This window comes from Benincasa hispida, chromosome 10 (genome assembly GCF_009727055.1).
Source record: "Benincasa hispida cultivar B227 chromosome 10, ASM972705v1, whole genome shotgun sequence".
Classification (NCBI taxonomy): domain Eukaryota; kingdom Viridiplantae; phylum Streptophyta; class Magnoliopsida; order Cucurbitales; family Cucurbitaceae; genus Benincasa; species Benincasa hispida.
In genome coordinates this window covers 37062964-37089005 of record NC_052358.1, presented here as the reverse complement: position 1 = coordinate 37089005, position 26042 = coordinate 37062964, and the positions used below count along the sequence as shown (strand labels likewise).

Here is a 26042-nt window from a genome sequence, read left to right as displayed (position 1 = left end):
GTCGATCAGAAATAATAACTAATCCTTCTCGTTCCCCAAAACTTTTCTTTAGATTCTAAAAAAATCATCTCCAGGATGCATCATTTTCAGAGTCAATAATACTAAAAGTAAGAGGAAAAATCTGATTGTTACCGTCAATTGTTGAAGACGTCAAAAGAGTCCTAACATATTTACATGTCAAGAACGTCCCATCAACCAATATATTAGGCCTACAATGCTTCCAACCCTCAATTGATGCTCCAATAGCCATATAACAATATTTAAAATTGTCATTTATGTCAGCTTCAAAGGCAATGAATGTACCTAAAATAATAAAATAAACAACTAAGCCAGATTACAAGAGAAACATAATTGATTGATGTCTATCAATGATAGCTTCTATCAATAGTTGGAGTCTATCACCAATAGCTTCCATTATTTTCATGTTATCAGGGATAGAAGTTATCATTGATAGGTCATATAATAAGTCGGAAAAAAGATAATAAACCTGGATTCTTTTCTTCTAACTTCATTAAAAATCTTTGATATCAGGATAAGCATTCTAATTCCACAATTTGACATCAAAATAAACCAAAATTAACTCGAATTTAATGCTTAAATGATGCTCTGATACCAATTTTTGAAATACAGAAACATGCAGCAGAAGAAAACAGGATCATTAAGCATTCTAATTCCTCAATTTTGACATCAAAATAAGCATGTTCATGGGTATCAAGAGGGTTTCATTACATACCTTTGAAGATCCTGTTCAAACTCAAAATTCAGCTGCATTCTTCTCCAATTCTTACTATGGACCACCACTGGAGCTTCCTTACTATTCTCTAAGAGCCTTAGATTGAGTTGTGAGACTCAAAAGAAGCTTGAACTTAGAGAATTGGAGGAGAGGTTTTCTAGTTTTTCAACTTGTTGAAGAACAACTTCTTCAACCTTCAAACACTCAGCAATTCAGCAATTGCTTGTTCTTTTCCACTCAATGAAGAATATTTTTATTACATGACTCTCATGCAAAACTGATCAATTCAAGCGATTCTAACTCCTTGAATTTGGTGGTGGAATTATGTGTAAGAAGGTGACTAACCTTCTTGCTTAAAAGTGGGAAAATCCCACATTTGGATTTTCCTATTTTCAATTTCCCTTTTTTTATTTTGAAATTGATTTTCAAAATCAAAACTTTTTCCAATTTTAATTCTTTAATTAAAATTGAAATTTTAGTAATTTTACAAAAATTAATTCAATAATCAAATTTTTAATAAAACTAATAATTAATAATTAATTAAAAATTTTAATTAATTCTATTAATTTAATATCAAATATGAAATTAATTTATTACTAATTCAATTATCATGAATCCCTATTCACGAAATTAATATTTAAATCATATTTATATATTAACTGATTCTCCATTTACGTTTAATCCAAAATTAAACGTGTAATTATATCACATATAATTACTAATTTCCTTAATTCAAATTTGAACGTTTCGAATCAACTTATCATGCTATTCTAAGGCTGATCCGTTTGTGAGCTAGTATGGGGACCTAATGGACCTACAGATCATGAGCTCCAACAATCCGAAATTAATTGACTAAACTCTTTACACTGAATTAACTCCCCATTCGTTAACTACCGGGTCATTCCACTAAAGCCCAATATGTAGTTGCATTTCCCGCACTGTAGATATATTGTGTCCACTCGATATAACCATAATTCGTAAGTTAACCCTTCACAAGTTGTCCGTGATAACGGTTGGGTCAAAAGGCTATTTAGCCCCTGAGATTACCCCTTGTTCCTTAAGTCTCGCTGATCTTCTAATGAACAATTGGTTTGTGATCCGATCATCAAACCGAGTCCCTCTCGGGCAAATGAGATTTTAAGACCCATTGTTGAAGACCCAAAGTCAGCACTTAAAGGAACAACCTCTCTATTATCTATGAAAGCGGGTAAGAGTGAATTTCATCTTGCACCCTATGTCCCCAACTATCTACCTGGTCTTACCTCTGAAATGGGAGGATTATTGAGCCAGCACTGTTGACCAACCCTTACCTATGCAAATTTAGGGATATATCCCGAATAAACAAGAGTTTATAGTTTGTTCAGGATTAAGGTTAAGTTACCTAGATCATTGTTATAAAATAGTCAGTCTTAAACAGTAAACAACTTTATAAAGTAAGAGTGATTTATTTCTTAGTCTAATCTTATACAAATTCATTACATAGGATGCCCCCACTCCTCGTGTCACCACATAAATGAATTAGGATTACTTCGTTTGTAGCATTTTACAACTCCTTGTAACAACTACAAAGTGGGCCCCATCCGATAGTGTTACCTGAATAGGGCACCCAACCTTATTTGTATAATATAGATCATTTTGACTATTTACTCGAACCTGATCCACTCTTATATCTCCACATAAAGTTCAAGTACTCATGTAATAGTCATGGATCTTTTGAGTTTATTGGATTTATTTCTAAAACAAAATAAGCAATTCATATATTCAATAACAACTTTATCGATTAACATAATGAGTTTATTGTTTACAAACCATGAGTTTTAGGACATAAAACTCAATAGTTTCCACTGCAACCAGGAAAGACACTGGAAACAAAACTGTCCCACGTGAAGGATCTCTTGTGAGGAGAACCTTGAGCGGAAGCGGATCAACCAAATTCCATTAATTATCGAATACTATGTTTACAATAAACATACAATAGATGTGCATTTAAAATAAATTATAGCATACTATTACAAGAAAATAGTTCAAGAAATATCACCTTTGTAGAACTCTTTTCTTCACGAATCCCTCGAACAGTCACGAACCTCTTGAAGACCTTCTTTAACGAAACCTCGAATAAAAACCCAAACACAATTACAATGGAGTCCTCAATATTCTCAAGGTGAGAACCTGGGAGTGGTGGGCTCTAACTATTTTGGTTTGGAGGGAACAGTCTTAAGGTGGAGGAAGAAGATTGAAAGCTTATCACACAAGAACTCATAGAACTATTTTGTAATAACACTCTCAAACATTCAACCAAGTTCAACGTAGAAGAAGAAAAAAAAAAATTTTTTATTCTCATCTTAAAATGAATAACCACCCCACAAAAGTGGGTGGGGAGAAAAAATGGGGAAGGGAGTTGTAACTTCTTTCCTTATTATTCTTGTAATAATAATAAATAATATAAATGAATATGATAACTAACTTATCATATTATATTTATATTAAATTATATGTTATATCAAATATAACATATAACCTATAGTTTTAATATTGTATCACATACAATATAAACTATAGTTTCTTTTCTCTTTTAATGGCATTTAATATAAATCTCATTTATATTAAATTTAACAACTATGAATCACATTCATAGAAAATATATTTGAATCTCATTCAAATATTTATTCCCTCTCATTAAACTATAATGTATCAAATACATTATGACAATTATATCATATATAATTGAAACAATTTAATTATATCATATATAATTAAATTCCCCTATTAATTTGAACAATTCAAATTAATCCAAAAACTGATTCTCAACTAAATTCTTTTCAGCTACCAAGGAGACCTCATGAACCTGTAGCTTGACGCTTTAAAGATACATGAATAATTAATTAAAATCTTTAATTACATTATTCACCATCCATTAACTGGCAAGTGCTTCACAAAAGACCGACAGCTGCACTCTTCGCACTACATATATATTTCTATGTCCATTGGATATAACCAATCAATAGTAAGATGACCCTTCACAAATTGCTCGTAAGTACAGCTAGGCCAAATTACCGTTTTTCCCCTGTAGTTACATCTAACTCCTTAAGTACCACTGATCCCTCTAATAAACATAGATCATAGTCCTACTATGACTAAACCCCTCTCGGCTCATGAGAGGATATGACGCCACATTGTTCAAGANATCTACTTACCCCTACTTCGGGGAATGAGTGAATTTCATCCTGTGTAACTGTATTCCCAACTTCCCAATCAGACAAATCCCTAAAATGGCAGGTTTGTTGAGTTGGCGATCTGGCCACTCTCACCCATACAAATTAAAGGGTCATCTTCATAAGCAGGAGTTCATAACTCACTCAGCATTCAGGTCATGTTACCTATGGTCATACTGGTTAAATATAAGTCTTTATTATGAATGGTGTTATATAATAAGACTAAACATTTCATAGTCCGGTCTTATACAAACTTCTGTGTATAGAATATCCTCGCTTGTATATCTAATACATGAATGATCAAGATCAGATCATTTATAGCACTTTACAACAATTGTAACACCTACAAAGCGGGTCATGCTCGTAGTGTCACCAGGATAAGGTACCCAAACTTATGCATATACTACAAACCATTTAGGTTATCACTTAAACATGATCCACCTGTATGTCTCCACATACATGTTTATGTTACAATGATAACCTTGGATGTTAGTTTATTGGTTTGTGTGAAATCCGGATCTCAATTTTCCTACTTAAGCAGGTAATTAAGGAAATTAACTAAGTATAAGTTAAATCTTATATTGAACAGAAGGAAATTTCTAAGTGTTGAAGAAATTTTCCTTCAGTAGCTTTGAGTTAAGCCTTAATTAGTGAAATTTGGCTATGTGTAAAGTCAAAAAGAAACCATGCGTTTGGCGTTAAGGAAGCATTAATAGCTATGTGTAAAGTCTAATGAGGCTAAGTGTAGCACGAAGCCGAAGGCAACCATGGGTTTGTGAGGGTGGACGCATGTTGGCCGTAGCATTGGCAAGGGGCGTGGCCAAGAGTTGCTCATGCATTGAGGCTGCGTGAGCGAAAGCAAAGAGAGCGAGATATTGAGCATAAAGCGTTGGGCAGATGATTATATAGCTGTGTGCGGGCGCTGAGTGATGCGCTAGACGATCATGTAGCTATAGGCGGTGCTAAGCGATGTGAAATGATGTGCTAGACAATAGAGCTGCACGATAGGCATTAAGCACTATACGATCAGTGTAAGCGCTAGAGGATAAGTGTGGAAACTAAACGATGGTGCTAGACGATAGCACTATACGATAGCACTAAGCGATAAGTGGGCACTAGATGATAAGCTGAGCGCTAGACGATGCGCGGGCGCTGAGCGATAGCATTACACGATGACGCTATACGATGAGCGCAAGCATTACACGATAAGCAGACGCGTTACACGATAAAACGCCAGCACTACATGATGGAGCTAAATGATAGGCACGGTAGCTATGCAATAACCTATGCGTGAGATCGTTTAGAGCGAGATCATTTAGAGGAGATCGTTCAGAATGAAATCGCTAAAAGCAAGTTCGTTGAGAGCAAGAGTTTTACTAAACGATTAAGCTACACGATCGGGCGTTAGTGTTATGCGATGGACACAAGCACTAGACAATTACAGCAAGAGACAGTGAGAGGACTAAATGTTAAGCAACAGCGAGGGATTCATTAGACGATGGAGTTGTGCGATGAAGTGCAAAAGTTGCATGATGGACTAAACGATGGGGCGGTGTTGAGGCTTGCATTATGTAAAGGTGATGAGGTCACCCAGACAAATGACTGTACTGAGAGAAGATTGAAACTTGAGTTAGTAGAAGCTAGACGAATAAAGATTCATGCAAAGAGAGTTTTATGCATGAGGAAGACAACTTAAGTAAGTGAGTGGCATGAGACTAGGTGAATGTCAAGGGAGTAGGTGATGGAAAAACATGGTGCAAACACTCCAAAGTAGAAAGTGTCATGCATTGGAGGCCTTAAGAGATGAGAACGATTGGTTCCTTTGGCCTATAAATACCACCACAAGATGCCTCTTTTTAAAGAACATAAGAAAAAGTATTGAGAGGTAGATTTAGAGGAGACTGTGCATTGATCATGAAGGCCATGCGTTGGTAGCAAGACCATGCATTGATCATGAAGTTTCAAGAGGAGGAGATGTCGTCGAACAATGAAGTCTAAAAGTAGCATTAACTTGAAACGAGAAGTTCTCCCAGAATACTCGTGTGTTTTGAGTAATTCTAAAGCCACCTAAAAGCTCTAAAAGTCTTGTTTTCCTAGTAGGACTGTTGGACAAGAAGTTCCAAGGAATCAAGCTGAAGTAAGGAAAAGACAGAATGGTCGAGCTCTCGGGTAAGCTTGAGCCAGTCTTGATGATTTGAAGATTTTGGCCAAACCACGAATATTTCCACGCTAAAATTTTAAGGTAAGTTTCCTAAGTCATTTTCGAGCATGTTTGTAGAAGGAAGTATCTCGAGATAATGCTTGTAATTATGAGTAATCTGAGCTTAAAGTTAAATCTAGAATTTTGGGTTCAAAACAGAAGCTCGAGAAGATCAAGGAACTTCTAAAAAGGAAGATTCCTACCTATCCAAGGTGAGTAGTGCTTTCCCTTAAGTCTTAAAGCATATCTATTAGAGTAAATTGTATATGCTTATGTTATGAATGAGTATTTAGCATGAGAATAAGATTATGTGATCGGGATGGTCAGGGGGTCAATAGACCTAGTTCCTGAGCCCGAGTGGAACCTCACAGGATGGTCAGGGGACCGAGAGGTCTAGTCCCTGAGCCTATGGGATGGTCAGAGGGCCGGCAAGCCTAGCTTCTGAGTCCATAACTGGGGAGTTAGGTGCACATATGGAACAAAAGGGAACACAAGAGAGTAAGTGTTTATGATTAGTGTCAGTTAACTATATACCATGCATGTAGAAAGAGTTTGAGATCAGACTCATTCAAGGCTGAGGTTTTAGTATTAACCTCATAGTTGTGATATTCTTGTATTATGTATGAGTTGAAATAGACTCTAGAAGTTACTTACCACTCACTAAGCTTTGTGAAGCTCATTCTTTTCTTTCATGTTTTTTCTTCCCAGGTAGCAAATAGTGAGGAGTTCAAGGTCCTGCTAAGGTCAAGGTCTGCCACAGCCACTGTCACACTTCCGGGGTTTTAAGAGTTGTTGTTGTAAACTTTGTAGTTAAGTCTTAGAGTTGTATAAACATTACATTGTTGTAATAAAATTGGCATAATCAATCAGTTGTTATTTATTTCCATCACTTAAAGTTTATTGAGGGTAAACGAGGTTTAGATGGGCAGTAGGTATCACAAAAAGGTGGTATCCGTTGTCCCTCACGCCTCTCCTCAGGCTCAAGAGGCTCAGGGCAGGGCATGACAACTTAGTATCAGAGCATAAGTTTCTGGGAAAATTGAAGAGTTAGCCAAGAATCAGAGAAAAGGTTTTCGTAAAACCGGGGAAAGGTTAGATTGAGTTGATACTAGTTTGGTATCAAAGCATAAATTTTTCTTCGAAATCGAAGGGTTGTGTTTAGAAAACCTGAGGTTTGAGATCAGTAAAACCAAAGGGAAGTGTGGTAGAGTAAAGGTTTAAAGAGAAACCTAAGAAATTAGTCAAAGTGAGACTAAAAGCAATAGCAAAAGTGGCAGGATCTAGTAGGCAACCGGAGCTGGAACTCACGCTACCTAAAGATCTACCAAGGAAGGTAAGAATGAATTTATTTATTCTCATTTTAAGTTTGAGAAAGAAAGGTTATTTGCAGATGGTTTGGTTCAGACACTAGCTAAGAGATGGCTAGGAGAAATATCGTTGAACAAACTAAAGGAAATAATATCAGAGTTGCGTAATGGAAGTGTAGTAGTAGATAGGGTTATAAGAGTTTACAACAAAGATTGTTGTGAAAGCTTAAACCAAAATTGGTTCGAGTAAATTTCGAGGACGAAATTCTCTTAAGAAGGAAGTAATTGTGAAATCTGAATCTCGATTTCTCTACTTAAGCAAGGAATTAAGGGAATTAACTAAGTATAAGTTAAATCCTATATTGAAGAGAAGAAAATATCTATGTGTTAAAGAGATTTTCCTTCAGTTGCTTTGAATTAAGCCTTAATTAGTGAAATTTGAATAAGTGTAAAGTCAAAAAGAGACCAAGCATTTGGCGTTAACGAAGCATTAACGCATAAGGCTCTAATGAGGCTAAGTGTACCACGAAGCCGAAGGCAACCATGGATTTATGAGGGTTGACGCATGTTGGCCGCAACATTGGCAAGCGATGTGGTCAAGAGTTTCTCATGCATTGAGGCTGCTGAGCGAGAGCAGAGAGAGCAAGATATTGAGCATAAGGCGTTGGGCAGACAATCATATAGCTATGTGCGGGTGCTGAGTGATGCACTAGACGATCGTATAGTTGTAGGCGAAGCTAAGCGATGTGAAGTGATGTGCTAGACAATAGAGCTGCACGATAGGCGTTAAGCACTATACGATCAATGTAAGTGTTAGACGATAAGTGTGAAAACTAAACGATAACGCTAGACGATAGCACTAAGCGATGAGCGGGCGCTAGATGATAAGCTGAGTGCTAGACGATGTGCGGGTGCTGAGCGATAGCATTACACAATGACGCTATACGATGAGCATGAGTGTTACATGATAAGCAGACGCGTTACACAATAAGGCGTCAATGCTACACGATGGAACTAAACGATAGGCGCAGCAGCTATGCAATAGGTTATACACGAGATCGTTGTGAGTGAGATCGTTGAGAATGAGATCGCTGAGAGTGAGATCATTGAAAGCGAGAGTTTACTAAACGATTGAGCTACACGATGGGGTGTTAGTGCTATGTGATGGACACAGGCACTAGACGATTACAGGGAGAGGGCTGAATATTATGCAACAGCGAGGGATTCATTAGACGATGAAGCTATGCGATGAAGTGCAAAAGCTGCACGATGGACTAAATGATGGAGCGGTGCTGAAGCTTGTGTTATGCAAGGCTGATGAGCTCACCCAGACAAATGGCTATAGTGAGAGAAGGTTGAAACTTGAGTTAGTAGGAGCTGGATGAATAAAGATTCATGCAAAGAGAGTGTTATGCATGAGGAAGACAACTCAAGTAGGTCAGTGGCATGAGAGCAGGTGAATGTTAAGGGAGTAGGTGGTGACAAAACATGGTGCAAACACTCCAAAGTAGGAGGCGTTATGCATTTAAGGCCTTAAGAGATGAGAAGGATTGGTTCGTTTGACATATAAATACCGCCACAAGATGTCTTTTCAATTCACAAGCCAAATCCTCTTCAAAGAACGTAAGGAAGAGTGTTAGAAGGTAGACTTGGGGAGATCATGCATTGATCATGAAGGCCATGCATCGGTAGCAAGACCATGCGTTGATCATGAAGTTCCAAGAGGAGGAGATGCTGTCGGATAGTGAAGTCTGGAAGTAGCATCAATTTGGGATGAGGTTATGCAATTAAAAACCCACATTAGGTTATGCAATTAAAAACCCACCTTAGGTTGTGTAGTTATTCATGCATCATGTATTATAAATGTTATAATCTAGCATGAAAAAATTACATGAAAGCATGCGCATGCATCATGAAATATAAGAGTTCTATTTTGCATGTAATGAGCATTATCATGCATCATCCTTTTATTATAAGTGTATAGTCAAAGGGTGAATGGAAGCATGTTGTGCTTGTTTCGTTGTTATTTTTGTGTAAGTGTTATATAAAAGAAGTAACAATGAATGAACAATGCATTGATCCTAACACTTAGGTTGTTTGTAATCGTTATGAATGCCTTGCATGTCTTAGCTTTGCATTGTGGTTTTGGTTGTTTCCGTTTATAAGTGTTATAAAGAAAATTAGAACTAAAATCGATAAGAAAGAGTTGCATGCGGACATAGGTTGATTTGAAGTTTTTTTAAAAGGGTTTTAAAACTGGATTGAGATAGACCTAAGTTCAAATGATTCTAAAGAGTTTAGTAACCTAGATTAATCTTTTAAAATCGTTTAACATGATTAAATTGATTGGCATAAAAGAATAAATTTGTTTTAAATCTATCTATAAGGGACCTTTTATCTAAGGTGGGTTCTGTCTAGGCTGGGGTTCTTAAGCTGACGAAAACGAAACACCCCTTATTCGGAACCTACCTGGATAGGTGAATTAGATAGATTTTCTATAAGCATGCGACAATTGATCAAAGACTCTAGTAAAGAGTTTAATGATGATGATCAAAAGTTGTTTAACTAACCAAGGTAAAAGTTACTCTTGGGAAAACCTAAAAATCACTTAGTTAAAATCCTTAGCCGTGTTTTTTCTAAGTAAACTAAACCCTAGGTTATAAAGTACTTAGTGGGAGGATGAGATATATCTGATATGTCTATGATTCCGCTCACGTTTCTCCCTGTATGTTCACACCATGAGATTCATGCTTGACCTCGTGGTACCATGGGAGCATATTCCTTCGGATGATGCTTGTATGAGTCAATATGAAGGTGGATGGAGAGAGTGTTTATAGCAAGTGGGTGAATGGTGTGTGTCAACACATCCTATGGTCTCTGTCATTGGTTCACATCGTGAGATCATTCTGTACTCCCTCGTGGCGCCCTGGGAACGTCTCATTTCGAATGGGTTTTGTGCAGTTGGTCAAGATCAAGGTGAACTCCAGAAATGGATAGGGTCGCTTTAGGTTTTGCCCCAATCGAATTTTTTCCCTTCGGATTGGCTGCTTGGGGCAGATCTTTAGGGCCTAAAATGGTGGATCAAACTTATAGGAGATTATTAAGTAAGTTAGTGATCTCTTGACCAAATCAATGATGGCTAGTCATTATAGAAGCAAGAGTTATTCTCGTATTAATGACTGGTTGAGAACTTCATAATTCAGAGGAGGGATAATTGACCTCCCTTCGGAGGCTTTTATCCTAAACCTTTGAAGTATCATTTCGAAACTAGATGTCACACGGGGTTCATATTAGTTTTGCTAAAACCTTATTGGATGTTGTTTGTTCTACAACAGGTATTTGCTTAAAACCTAACGTAGGTCAATGTGTTTTTCTTTTCAGCAACTCGTTAGTATTTTCGTTAGTGCTTTTAATATGACCGATTATATACAGTGGAAAGAATTGTGTAAAACGTATTTCATGGCAAACAACCTCGAATTTGTCATGGTTGAGGATTGTCCTCAAGTCCCGACCCTTGATGCACCGCGAAGTGTTCGCAATACCTATGAGGTGTGGATGAAGGCTAATTCATTGGCCCGAATTCATATTTTAGCTAACATACCTGATATTTTGGACAAGGGTTAAGCACATGGTCATTGCACGCGAGATCATGGACTTGTTGCAAGATTTGTTTGAACGTCGGTTCTTACTTGTCAAGCACAAAAGGATGGATGCAAAACTTGTAGTGTCAGTTGTTCTGACACTAATCCCACTGCTCTCCAAAAAGGAGGAAAGACAGTAAATCTAATTTATTGGTCTTGGAGACGTGTTTGGTAGAGAATGATGATTCTGCCTGGATCTTTGATACGGGTGCTACCAATCATGTCAGTTCCTCTTATCAAGAATCATTTCCTGGCAAACGTTGCCACCGGGAGAGATGACTCTATGAGTCAATACTGGTGAAGTTGTTTCAATTGTTGTTGTAGGCAAGTTGAAGTTATTTGTTGACAAGAAATGTTATATATTACTAGATAATGTTTTTGTTTCAATCTCGGTTTCTTGTCTCATTGAACAAGGGTATACTGTCTCCTTTTCTGAGAATAAAGTGTTTATTTTCAAGAATGGTATGGAGATTGGTTATGGTTCAATGGAAAGTAACTTATATGTACTAAGGCCATTAGTCATAAAAGTCTTGTTTCACATTGAAATGTTCAGTACGACAACAATAGCTAAAAGACCAAAAGTTTTTTCCTAAGGAAAACACCCATCTTTGGCATCTAAGGTTAGGTCACATCAACCTCAATAGAATTGAAAAGTTGGTGAAAAGTGGATTTCTAAAGAGTTTAGAACAAAACTCCTTGCCGGTGTGTGAATCATGCCTTGAAGGCAAAATGACCAAACGACCTTTTACTTGAAAAGGTTACAGAGCCAAGGAAGCCTTGGAGCTTATACATTCAGACTTTTGTTGTCCGATGAATGTTAGAGCTTAGGATGGGTATGAATATTTCATCTCTTTCATAGATGATTATTCAAGATTCGGGTATCTCTACCTAATGCAACGTAATTCTGAAGTCCTTGACAAATTCAAGGAGTATAAGGCTGAAGTTGAAAACTTATTATATAAGAAGATAAAAACTCTACGATCTGATCGTGGTGAAGAGTATATAGACCTCCAATTCCATAACTATATGATAAAACATGGGATTGCATTCCAACTCTCGACCCCTAGTACACCTCAACAGAATGGTATATCGGAAAGGAGAAATAGAACCTTGTTGGACATGGTTTGGTCTATGATGAGTTATGCTCATCTTCCAAACTCGTTTTGGGATTTTGCAGTGGAGACTGCATGTTATATCCTGAACAACGTTCCCTCGAAAAGTGTTTCTGAAATACCTTTTGAGTTATAGAGAGGTTGTAAAGGTAGTTTACGCCATTTCAGGATTTGGGACTGTCTGGCACATGTGTTAGCGCCTAACCCAAAGAAGTTGGAACTGCGTTCGAAGGTTTGCCTCTTTGTAGGCTACCCTAAGGAAACGAAAGGTGGATACTTCTATGATCTGAGTGAGAAAAAAGTGTTTGTTTCTACAAATGGTATCTTCTTGCAAGAAGTCAACATCGCTGATCATAAGCCACCAACTAAGCTCGTTTTGTGTGAGATTTCTAGTGAGACTGGGACTCTTGAGGGTTCAACAAGCGTTGTTGAACAGGCCAAAAGATCAACAAGAGTTGTTGAGGTCGGAACATCTAGTCAATCAGCTCAAGAGTTGACACTACCTCGACGTAGTGGAAGGGTTATAAACCCATCGGATGGCTACATGGGCTTGACTGAAGCCCAGAACGTCATTTCAAATGATGGGGTTGAGGATTCGTTGTCTTTTAAGAAAGCAATGGAGGATGTTGACAAGGATGAATGGGTTAAGGCCATGAACCAGAAAATGGAGTCTGTGTACTTCAATAACGTCTTGGAGCTTGTTGATCCGCTTAATGAGATAAGACCTATGGTGTAAGTGGATCTATAAGCGAATGAGAGGTGTAGATGGAAAGGTGCAAATCTTTAAGACTCGACTTGTGACAAAGGGTTATACCCAGGTTGAGGGAGTTGGCTATGAGAAAACTTTCTCACCTTTGTCATGCTCAAGTCTATCAGGATACTCCTGTCTATAGCCACATTTTATGATTATGAAATATTGCAAATGGACGTCAAGACTGCCTTTATTAATAGTAATCTTGAGGAAACCATCTATATGACTCAACCAGAGGGGTTCATAGTTCCAGATCAAGAGCAAAAAGTTTGCAAGCTTAATAGGTCTACTTATGGGCTAAAATAAGCATCTAGATCATGATCAAATTTGACACTGTGGTCAAGTCATTTGGCTTTGATCAGAATGTTGATGAGCCTTGTATTTACAAGAAGATCATCAACAGATCAGTAGCTTTCCTGGCACTGTGTGTGGATGATATCTTACTCATTGGGAATGATGTAGGGTATCTGACTGACATTAAGAAATTGCTAGCTGCCCAGTTTCAAATGAAAGATTTCGGTGAGGCACAGTACGTTCTAGGGATCCAAATCATTCGAGATTCTAAGACCAAACGGTTAGTCATGTCTCAAGCATCGTACATGGATCAAATGTTGATCATGTATAAAATGAAGGATTCCAAGAGGGGTTTATTACCCTTCAGGCATGGAATCGTTTTGTCTAATGATCAATGTCCTAGGACACCTCAAGAGGTTGAGGAGATAAGATGGATTCCCTATGCTTCAGTTGTAGGAAGCTTAATGTAGGCAATGTTGTGTACCAGACCCGACATTTGCTATGTAGTAGGGATTGTCAGTCGGTATCAGTCCAATCCAGGATTTAATCACTGGACGGCGGTCAAGACGATCCTCAAGTATCTTCGGAGAACGAAGGACTACATGCTCGTGTATGGAAATAAAGATATGATCCTTACAGTATACACAGACTCTGAATTTCAGACCGATAGAGATTCTCGCAAATCGATATCGGGGTCAGTTTTCACTATGAATGGAGAGGTTGTAGTGTGGTGAAACATCAAGCAAGGATGCATCGCGGATTCCACTATGGAAGTCGAATACATAACCGCTTGTGAAGCAGTTAAGGAAGTTGTTTGGCTAAGGAAATTCCTTTCAGATTAGGAAGGTTTTCCAAATATGAAGTTTTCTATCACTCTATATTGTGATAACAGCGGGGCTGTGTTAAATTCAAAGGAGCCTTGGAGTCATCGTCGGGGTAAGAATATAGAGCGAAAGTACCACATGATCAGGGAGATTGTGCATTATGGTGATGTGATAGTCACAAAGATCGCATCGGAGCACAACGTTGTTGATCCTTTTATAAAAGTTCTCATGGCTAAAGTGTTCGAAGGTCACGTGGAGAGTCTAGGCCTGCGGAACATGCGGCATCTTGTCTAGGGCAAGTGGGAGATGATACTGGGGTATGCCCTAGTTTAATATGTATTGTACATATTTTATATTGTATTGTACATTAGACTCCCGAGGCATTAGGACAACTGGGTGATTGTTGGGATTGGTGTCTTAATTCTCCCGAAGTCTCGTTGTTTGTAATTATACATATTGTTTTATGAATAAAATAACTATTATTTTATTCTGGCATTTACTCATATTCAATAAACTAAGCTCCATGGTTATCTTATGTAAACTTAAGCATGTATATGGTGATATACGAGTGGATCATGCCTTAAGTGATAACCTAAATAGGTCTGTAGTATAAGGATTAAGGTGGGATACCTGATCCTTGTGACAATATGGATACGACCTGCTTTATAGAGGTTTGCAAGTGTTGCAAACTACTACAGATGGTAGATCCTGACCATTCATGTGGAGACTGCGAGCGGGGGGTGTCCTATACAAAGAGTTTCTATAAAATCAGAACACGAGATGACTATACTTTTTATATAACATCGTTGATACTAGAGACTTACATCTCACCTAAATGACCATAGGTGACACGACCTCAATCCTGAGTGTTTTGGAAACTCCTGCCTTTGAAAGCAATTCTTTGATTAGTATGGGTGAGAATGGTCAGATTGCCAACTCAACATGCCTACCTTTTTAGGGACTTGTCCGATCTAGGAGTTGGGAACTCACTTACACAAGATGGAATTCACTCCTTCCCCAAAGCAGGGGTAAGTAGATAGATTGCTCCCTTAAGAGCTGATTCCTGGGCTTGAACATAATAGTCACAACTTCTCTTTGGAAGAGAGGATTCAGTCATAGTAGGACTATGACTTATGGTCATTAGAGGATTCAGTGGTACTTAAGGAGTTAGATGTAACTACAGAAGCATAACAGTTATTGGCTGAGTTGTACTTACGAGCGATCTGTGAAGGGTTGTCGCATTGTTTATTGGTTAAGATGACACATAATATATTTGCAGTAAAGAGAGTTTAGCTGTTGGTCTTTAGTGGAGTGTCTGGCAGTTAATGAATGATGGATCCCGTGACTAAAGAGTTTAGTCAGTTATTCATATACCATTGGAGCTTCGAGCTACAAGTTTATAAGGTCCCCTTGGTAGCTCAATGGATTCAAGTTGAGGATCAGTTCTTGCTATCGATTTGAAATGTTCAAATTGACAAGAGATAATTCGATTATATATGATATGATCGGTATGGTATATGAGATAAATTAAGTGGAGGATTCATATGGTTAAAATTAATATAAATGTGATATATTAAAAGTCATTAGTGAGAGCAAGGTATGTTGTATTTGATATAACCTATAGTTTAATATATATTATATGATAAGGTAGTTATCATATGAATACATATTAAATATTTTATTAAATAAATTAGTATATATTATATGATAAGGTAGTTATCATCTGATTTACTTGACAACATCTCTGTGAGAATTTTCCAAGATTGAAAAATCTCAAATAAACATTACTAAAATTAGGAAAACATTTACCCTTTTATCTCACAGTTACCATGAAACCACCAATAACCTCCCACTCAATTGATTATTAGAGAAAAATAATAATTATCCAATAATTAATATTATTATAAATATAAATGATAACTAACTTACCAAAATATATTTATAACATATAGTTTTAATATTTCATTTCATGAAATATATAAACCATAGCTCTTTTTATATTCCATGGCTCTTAATGTAAATCTCATTTACATTAATCTTCTACTTGATGTATCTCACACACCATACCGATCATATCATATATAATCTAATCACCTCTTGTCAATTTGAATATTTCAAATCAACACCAAGAACTGAACCTCAACTTGAATCCATTGAGCTACCAAGAGGAATTTATGGACCTGTAGCTCGAAGCTCCAACAGTACGTGAATAACTTATTAGACTCTTTAGTCACGGTATCCACCATCCGTTAATTGCCAAGCACTCCACTAAAGACCGACAGTTGAACTCTCTTTACCATAGATATATTATGAGTCCATCTTAACCAATCAACAACGCGACAACCCTTCGCAGATCGCTCTAAAGTATAGCTCGGCCAATAACCATTATGCCCCTATAGTTACATCTAACACCTTAAGTACCACTGAATCCTCTAGTGAACATAAGTCATAGTCCTACTATGATTGAGTCCTCTCTTCCAAAGAGAAGCTTTGGCCACTATGTTCAAGCCCCGGAATCAACTCTTAAGGGAGCAATCTATCTACTTACCCTTAGTTCGGGGAAGAAGTGAATTTCATCTTGTGTAAGTGAGTTCCCAGCTCCTAGATCAAACAAGTCCCCAAAAAGGTAGGTATGTTGAGTTGGCAATCTGGCCACTCTTACCCATACTAATCAAAGGACCGCCCTCAAAGATAGGAGCTCCCAAGATACTCAAGATTGAGGTCGTGTCACCTATGGTCATTTAGGTTAGATGTAAGTCTCCAATATCAACGGCGTTATATACAGAATCTAGTCATCTCGTGGTCCAGTCTTATACAAACTCTTTGTATAAGACACCCTCACTCGCATGTCTCCACATGAATGGCCAGGATCTATCATCTGTAATAGTTTATAACACTTGAAATCCTCTACAAAGTGGGTCATATCCGTAGTGTCAATAGGGTCAGGTATCCCGCCTTAATCCTTATACTACATACCTATTTAGATTATCACTTAAGGAATGATCCACTTGTATATCCCATATACATCCTTAAGTTTACATAAGATAACCATGGAGCCTCGTTTATTGGATATGAGTAAATACCATAATGAAATAACAATTATTTTATTCATAAAACAATGTCTAAAATTACAAACAACGACACTCTAGAAGAATTAAGATATCAATCCAACAATCTCCCACTTGTTCTAATGCCTCGGGAGACTAATGTATAATACAATATAAAACATGTACAATATACGATAAACTAGGGCATACCCCAGTATCGTTTCCCACTTGTCCTAGATAAGGTGTCGCATGTCCCACAGACCCAGACTCTCCAGGTGACCCTTGAACACTTTAGTTGTAAGAGCCTTTGTAAAGGGATCAGCAATGTGGTGCTCCGACGCGATCTTCGTGACTAATAAATCACCGTGATGCATAATCTTCCTGATCAAGTGGCTGACCCCGATATCGATTTGCAAGAATCTCTATCGGTCTAAAATTCAGAGTCTTGTATCCTGTAAGGATCAGATTCTTATCTTCATACACGAACATATAGTCTCTCGTTCTCCGAAGATACTTGAGGATCGTCCTAACCTCTATCCAGTGATCAAATCCTAGATTGGACTGATACCGACTGACAATCCCCACTGTATAGCAAATGTCGGGTTTGGTACACAACATTGCATACATTAAGCTTCCTACAACTGAAGCATAGGGAATCTGTCTCATCTTCTCAACCTCTTCAAGTATCTTAGGACATTGATCCCTAAGGCTAGTCTGGTATAGATGAGAAGGTACAAACCTTTAAGGCTAGTCTGGTGGTAAAAGGTTATACACAAGTTGAGGGAGTGGACTATGAGGAAACTTTCTCACATGTTCCCATTTTGAACTCTATCCGTGTTCTCCTGTCCATTGCCACATATTATGACTATGAAATATGGCAAGTGGACGTCAAAACCGCCTTTCTGAATCGTTATCTTGAGAAGATCGTCTATATGCAATAACCAGAGAGATTCATTAAACAAGGTCAAGAGTAAATGGTTTGAAAGCTTAATCGATCCATTTATGGATTGAAAAAAGCATCTCGATCTTAGAATATAAGATTTGACGCTACGTTCAAATCTTATTGTTTTAACCAGAATGTTGTTAAGTCTTGTGTCTAAAAAAAAATCATTAATAGTTCAGTAGTTTTCTCAGTGTTGTATGTGGATGATATTCTACTCATTGGGAATGACGTAGGTCTACTGACAAATGTTAAAATGTGGTTAGCGGCCCAATTCCAAGTGAAATATTTGGGAGAGACGTAATTTGTTTTAGTGATCCAAGTCATTAGGGATCGTAAGAACAAAACGTTAGCTTTATCTCAAGCATCATATATTGAAAAAATGCTTGTGAAATATTCGATGCACAATTTTAAAAAGGATTTATTACCTTTCAGGCATGAAATTATATTGTGTAAGGAACAATATCCTAAGATGCCTCAAGAAGCTGAGGAAATGAGACAATGCATCATTGGTTGTTGGCAGCCCAATGTATGTAATGTTATGTACTAGACCTGATATTTGCTATGTAATGGGGATTGTTAGTAGATCAGTCCAAACCAAGATTAGATCACTGGACAATAGTTAAAACCATCATCAAGTATCTTTGAAGAATGGGGTCTACATGCTTGTGTTTGAAGCTAGGATTTGATCCTTACATGATATATTGACTCTGATTTTCAGACTGATAGGGATTCTAAGAAATCCACATCAGGATCAGTGTTCACTTTTAATGGAGGAACAGTAGTTTGGAGACGCGCATTGTTGACTATATGTAGCAGATTATGGAACTGCGAAAGAGGCTATATGGCTCATGAAGTTTTTGACAGATTTGGAAGTTGTTCTTAACATGTCCAAGTCCATCACTCCTTATTGTGATAATAGTGGTGTTGTGGCAAACTCTAGGGAGCCTAGGAGTCATAAGAGAGGGAAGCATTGAGCGCAAATATCATCTCATCCGAGAGATTGTGCATCGAGGGGACGTGATCATCATGAAAGAAGTTTAGGAACACAATGTTGTTGATCCATTTACAAAGGCTCTTACAACTAAAATGTTTGAGGGTCGCCTGGAGAGTTTGGGCCTACTAGACATGCATCATCTAGTCTAGGGCAAATGGGAGATATTACTAGACATATAACACATGCCTTAGTTTATTGTTTTGTGTACAGTACTCTATTTATGTTTTGTACTTTTATATCCCACTAGCTTTAAGACAACTAGGAGATTGTTGAAGTTGATGCCCTAAATCTCGTGGTTTCGTAGTTTGTAAATTATTTGTGCAGATGAATAATTTATTTAATAAAATAAAGTGTTATTTTATTTACATTTAGTTGCATTAAATCAAAACCAATAAACTAAGATACCAGGTTATTTAATGTAGCTCAAATATACATGTGGACAAATGAATCATGTTTAAGTAATAACCTGAAAGACCTGTAGTAGATGGATAAGGTTGGGTACCTTATCCTAGTGACACTATAGATATGACCCACTTTGTAATTGTTATAATTGTTGTAAATTTTTATAAATGATATGATCCTGATCATTCACGTGAAAATATGGGAGTGGAGGTATCCTATACAAAGAGTTTGTATAAGACCGGACCACGAAATGATTAGTCTCTCATTATACATTGTTACTTGAAAAGACTTACATTTCACTAGGATAACCATAGGTGACTTGACCTTAATCTTGAAAGAGTTATGAACTCCTATCTATAAGGGTGGTCCTTTGATTTATATGGGTGAGAGTGGTCAGATTCGTCGACTGAATAAGCCTACCATTTTGGGGATTCGTCCGAATGGGGAGCTAGAAACATAGTTACACAGGAAAGAATTCACTTCTTCTCATTGCATAGGTTAAGTAGATCAATTGTTCCCTTGAAGACTGATTCTAAGTCTTGGATAATGAGACACCTCACTCTCTCAGTGGCTAAAGAGTGGTCTAGATATAATTGATCTATGACCAATTGTTCAATGAGGGGATCGGTAGTACTTAAGGAATTTGATGTGACTACAGGGGTAAAACAGTAATTTTGACCTAGCTGTAGTTACAAGCAATTTGTGAAGGGTCAACTTACTATTGATTGATTATATCCAGTGGACATAGAAATATATCTACAATGCGAAAAGTGCAGCTGTCAATCTTTAGTGAAGTGACCGACAATTAATGGATGTTGATTAATTTAATTAAAGAGTTTAATTATAATCTCGTACTATTGAAGCTTTTAATCTATAAGTCCATAGGGTCTCGTTGCTAGCTCGATAAGGGTTTAATGAGAATCAATTAATTTTTTATTGATTTCAATTGTTCAAATTAATTAAAGAAATTAATTGTATGAGATATAATTAATATAATGTATTTGATTACTTATATTATAAAGTTTAATGAGAGAGATAGATATTTGAATATGATTCAAATATTAATTATATGAATAATATTCATATAAAAACTATAGGTTAAAATTAATGTGAATATGATTCATATTAAAACTTAGGTTATATGAAGAATATAAAGTTAGTTGATATTATATGTGACATAATATTAATTATAGATTATATATTAGATGTGATATAACATATAGTTTTATTTATATTTTTATTTAATTATATTAATTTTATATAATTAAATTGTAAAATAACTCCCTTGAGAGTTATTTCACGTTGTAAAAGGAGTTATCTTATAACTCCCCTCAGCTCTCATATATAGGAAAAGACAGAGGAGTTGTTAGCAGTTCATCATGTGAAACACAATTGAATTCTCTCTGCGATTCATCTTTTCCCTCCGTAAAATCTCTCTCAAGAACTCTAATTCCTTCACGAAAATCAAGAAAGGCAAGTCCACAGTTCTACCTCACTTTCTCGCCTTGAGGATAGCGAGGAAGACACTTGTAGTGGTGTCCAATGTTGGTGTTTTTCACATCATTGTGTTCGAGAGGAGGATAATAGATCGTGTTCACCGAAGAAGAATTCATGAAGAAAGAAATCTTCAATGGTAAGCCTTTTATTTCCCTTTTCTCTCTATGAATTAAGAAAGCATGCTTAAGTTTTAGTTTACTATTTATCCTTTCTACACTATTTCTTCTCTGTATTTTAGTTGTTCCAAAATTGAATTCATTGATATATATGATCACTCGCTTCTGCTACAAGAATTTGATTCCTTCATCTTTAACATAATCCCAAATTCAACTGACGAGCTTGATGGGTCATTCCAAATAACTTTGAAAAGAAAAAGCAATTGTCACACCCTGTCCCAGATTACCCTACCTGAACCTAGGACAGACTGTGACGACAACGGACCTCGAGCGTGCCGTGAATTATACTGTCGAACTTCATTCTTGAAATATAACATATCACATAGCCCTGACTTGAATAAAAACATGCATGTATTATAACTTATATAGCACATTAAGCTATTAACAATATAAGCAACCCTTCAAAATCTCACTTATTTACCATACTTTTACTTTAACAAGAACATGAGTACATACAAAGAAGACCTACAGTACTATATGAGACAGATGGCAAACATCACGTAATCAGCTAGAAGCTCAAGAAGTATTACATAATAGGAAAAAAAATATAGGAAGAAAGGTTGAGCTAACAAGTCCAGTGAACGATAGTTTTACTAAAAAAACATACTATAATAATAGTATAAAATCTATGTAATGGTGATTGAAAACCCCAAATAATAGAGATTGGAATACGTGCAATTTTATAACACCATAATTTTCATAAATCAGTAATTGCTGTTGAAAACATAAACATGAATAACAAAACTTGACACTAAAATTAGTACCCAAACATGGCCATACTATATACAGAAGAACTTGACGTATATAGCAGAGAAACATGGTCATACTATAAAACGAGCAAGCGTAAGATGCATGGCAGAGCAAACATGATCATACTATTCAGGGAGTAAACTCAAGGTAAATAGCAGAGAAACATGGTCATATGTACACGAAAAGAAACCCCCAAAAGGCATAGCACCCCAACACACGGCCCAAAGTCGAATCTGGATCCCAAAGGCCTCGTCTATATCATGACTATACTATGGAAACACATTCACGTGAGTGCAATGGGTAATTACCGTGGGTATAATTTTAGTGAACTAAAAATCAAATCTTAAAATATGTTTGCCACTTTTGACATTTAAAATTATATCCAATCGATACATGATTTCATAATAAACATAAAACATCTAAGAATATATGAAAACCACAATTATATTTAGAACCATGAAAATATCATAAAAATTATAGCATAATTAACAAAAACACAAACACATAACACTTGCTTGAAATCATATATAATGATAATTTTCATAAAATTTCATAATATTTGTTAAACAATAAATAATTTTATAAAATAAACCACTCACCAAATTTTTGGAGTGTAAAATTTGGATAGTAAGCCGCTCTGATCTCGATTTGCCCTCCAAATGAACTATTCACCCATGGTCTTCTTCAATTCCCCTCTTCCTTCAATATTCTTCTTCTACTTTCTTCGAGCCAATAATTTCCGTCCAAGGTTTGCATCTCCTCTGTACTTTTATCTTCCCCTCCCTCTTAAAGTTTTCATGGATTTCTCAATGGGTTTATTTTTATTTATTTTTAAAACAACAAAAAAAAAAAACAAAACAAAACAAAAGCCAAACACCCTCCTTCCTTGCCACATGACTCCCACATGTCAACAGCCCCTCCTCAAAAATTTCGGCCATAATTTATTATTTTCTTTTTAAATTAATTTTGTTTTTTTCCCCCCTAACCAACACCTAAGTTCCTACTTTTCTTTTCTTTTCGTTTACTTTTTATTTAACTTAATTACTTTTAGTATTTAACCCATGGTCATTAAGTGGGTTCTTACAAATTATTACCCCTTGCTGAGAATTTTGTCCTCGAAATTCGATCTATCTAATTAAAAGATAACTGAAACTATCAATTTATGCTTAATTGATCAAAAGAATGTAACATACCTAAATCATCACCTGGCATTTTCTGTGTCTCTTGTTGAGATATGGCAAACAATTTTCCCTGAATTCGGGGTCTCCCAACTTGTCCTTTTAATTTTTGTTCCCCCAAATTTTCCACATTATTTTGTTTCCCATTACCTGTTGCAGTAGATTTTTCTTGTAGATTTGGTTGCCTTTGACTAGTTTGGGTCTCCATCTGATTGTTCTAATCATGTGGCCCATTGTACCCTTAAAGCACTGTCCTTAATGAAAATTTCCACAATTTTGACATTGTGGATTTCTCCCGTGGCTAGAGCCACAGTTATTCTGTTGCTAGGTACATTAACCATGTGAATATCTAGATCATCGAACTGAGCTACCTGTGGTATGTAAAGACCTATCCGAATTAGTTCTGGAACCCGAGGGTCCACGGTGCGCAGGTTTAAAACTTCCCCATTTTGACACTCTCAGTGAAAATCATGTACTACTTCCTCGGTTCTGTTTATCTCCCAAAAAACAACAGTGTTCATCAAAGAACTCCGTAAAATTTTTTAAAATTCCTTCTTGGTTTTTCCTCAACGCAACTTCTACCAACTTTCCAAATGCACTCCATTGCACTGCAGTAGTGGAAGTTCGAATTTCCTCTCTTAAACCACCCTCAAATCTTTTACACCTATCAACCTCATCTTTGATGATGGTTGTGGCATACTTCGAGATTTCCACATACTTCTTCTGGCATTCCGCTACCATCATTGATCCTTGTACTAACTTTAGAAACTCGCTTCTTTTTGCATCTCTATAAGATCGGGGGTAATATTTTTCATAAAACAACTTCTTGAATTCACTCCATCTATTTATCTCAGACTCTAGACCTATACTTCTAATTGACTCCCACAACTTCCTGAAATGGGAAGGTAGCAAGCCTTACCTTCCTTTCCTCCGGGCATCCCATTACGTCAAAGCATTTCTCTAGTGTTTTCATCCATAATTCGGTATCAGCTGGATCAGTTGTTCTCGAGAACGTCGTTGCCTCTAGAGCTTTCAGTCGCTTAATTTTAAAATTCTTTTCTGTATCATTTCAGAGCATTCTCATTCCAACTGCTACTCCTTGATCAATCCTTGACATTAATTGCTCTTCAATATCATTGATATTATAGCTCGGGCTCTCCAATTGGTGACTGGATTCACCAACCATGTCATCTTTCACAATATTTTGTCCACCAGAGACTTCTTGAGCTTTGATATCACTCAACCTACGTATTCTGCCACCTCGAGGCATGATTTCCTACATGATAATGCATAACATACTTTTATTATTTAAATTTAAGATATGCAATGCCTTCTAACATAATACAGAACTTAACCAAGCTCTGATACTAGAACTTTTACACCCCGTCTCAGATTATCCTACCTAACTCTAGGACAAACTGCAACGACAACAAACCTCGGCACTACAAGAATTCTGGTCTTTAATGTCGGTTTTAAACCAATATTAAAGGGCTTTAATATCGGTTGACAACCAACATTAAAGATTATATTATAAAAAGTCTTAATGTCGATTGTCTTTAATGTTGGTTTTAAACCGACATTAAAGCCTATCTTCAATGTCGGTTTAAAACCGACAATAAAGACAACTGACATTGAGGACCTTTTATAATACGACCTTCCATGTCAGTTGTCAACCGACATTAAAGCCTTTTAATATCGATTTTGAACCAATGTTAGTTTTAAACTGACATTAAAGGCCAAAATTATTGTCCATTTTTTACGATTATTGTCCGTTTTTTTAATGCCATTGTCCAATCCATTTTTAATGTCAGTCAAAAAGAAACAGCATCATCAAACGTTGTGGGTATTGCAACGAAGCACGTATGACATAGATTGTAAATCTATTACATTTAATCCGAAAATTATGCTATAAAATTATAATTAAAAAGGTTGTTGTTCGCACGAGATTTCAAAAGAAATTTATTTCGTGGAACTTGTACTTTATATTTGTATTAATTTTGTGGAAAGCGAGTACAATCTCTAATACATAGTATTTTGATGCTTTCAAAATAAACTATAATCTTTAAGTTGGTTGATTTTCTTGAATGATCGGCCTTTGGGCTTGTTAATTTTCTTGAGTGATTGGCCTTTGGGCTTATTGATCTTCTTGGGTGATCGGCCTTTGGGCTTGTTGATCTTCTTGGATGATCGGCCTTTGGGCTTATTGAACTTCTTGGATGATCGGCCTTCGGGCTTGTTGATCTTCTTGGATGATCGGTCTTCGAGCTTGTTGATCTTCTTGAATGATCGGCCTTTGGGCTTGATGATCTTCCTGGATGATCGAATTTTGGGCTTAATGATCTTCTTGGACGATCGGCTTTCTTGTTGATCTTCTTGGATGATTAGTGCTCGCACGAGGTTTCCGAAGAAACCTGTTTCGTGGAGTTGAACTTGAGTTGGTGTTGATGTTGAGGTTGGTTTGATGCGATGTGGTTCGATCTCTAGTACTTGATCCTCTGATTCTCTCTCGGTTAGATGGATGTGTTTGACTTGAAGAAGAAAAGCACCGAACGTTTTTGAAGTAGAAGTCTTGGAAGAGTGTTTGTGTCTTCAAAGGTCTTCTGTCTTCTAAGAGTGCAGCTTCAGGAGTCTTGGGAGTCTTCTGCTTGTTGATGAATTCTCTCTGGACTCTCTAAATGTAGACTTGATTGTATCTTCAAATAAATTCAGTCTTCAGAATGCTTGTATCTTCAAAGAACTTCAGTCTTCATGATGCTTGTATCGTCAAAGGACTTCAGTCTTCAGAATGTTTGTATCTTCGAATGACGGACTTCAGTCTTCAGAATATTTGTAAGTCTTCGGGCATGGTCAGTTTCAGGAGTCAAGGAGTCTTCTGATTGTAGAGAATTCTCTATAGCTCTTTGGAATATAGAATTGATGACCTCTCTAAATGAGGAGATTCTCTATTTATAGAGTTCACAGGTGGGCTTAGGCTTGGTTGA

At 36.7% G+C, this 26042-nt stretch overlaps 1 long non-coding RNA gene across 1 annotated transcript; it reads right to left on the bottom strand.

Annotated features, from left to right (window-relative positions):
- LOC120087981 lies at positions 1 to 22660 on the bottom strand. Its single transcript, XR_005484761.1, has 3 exons — positions 22483 to 22660; positions 2772 to 2843; positions 1 to 303 (listed from the first exon to the last, which is right to left on the bottom strand). It is a non-coding gene; the product is annotated as an uncharacterized LOC120087981 (long non-coding RNA).
- Between the last annotated feature and the right edge of the window lie 3382 nt (positions 22661 to 26042).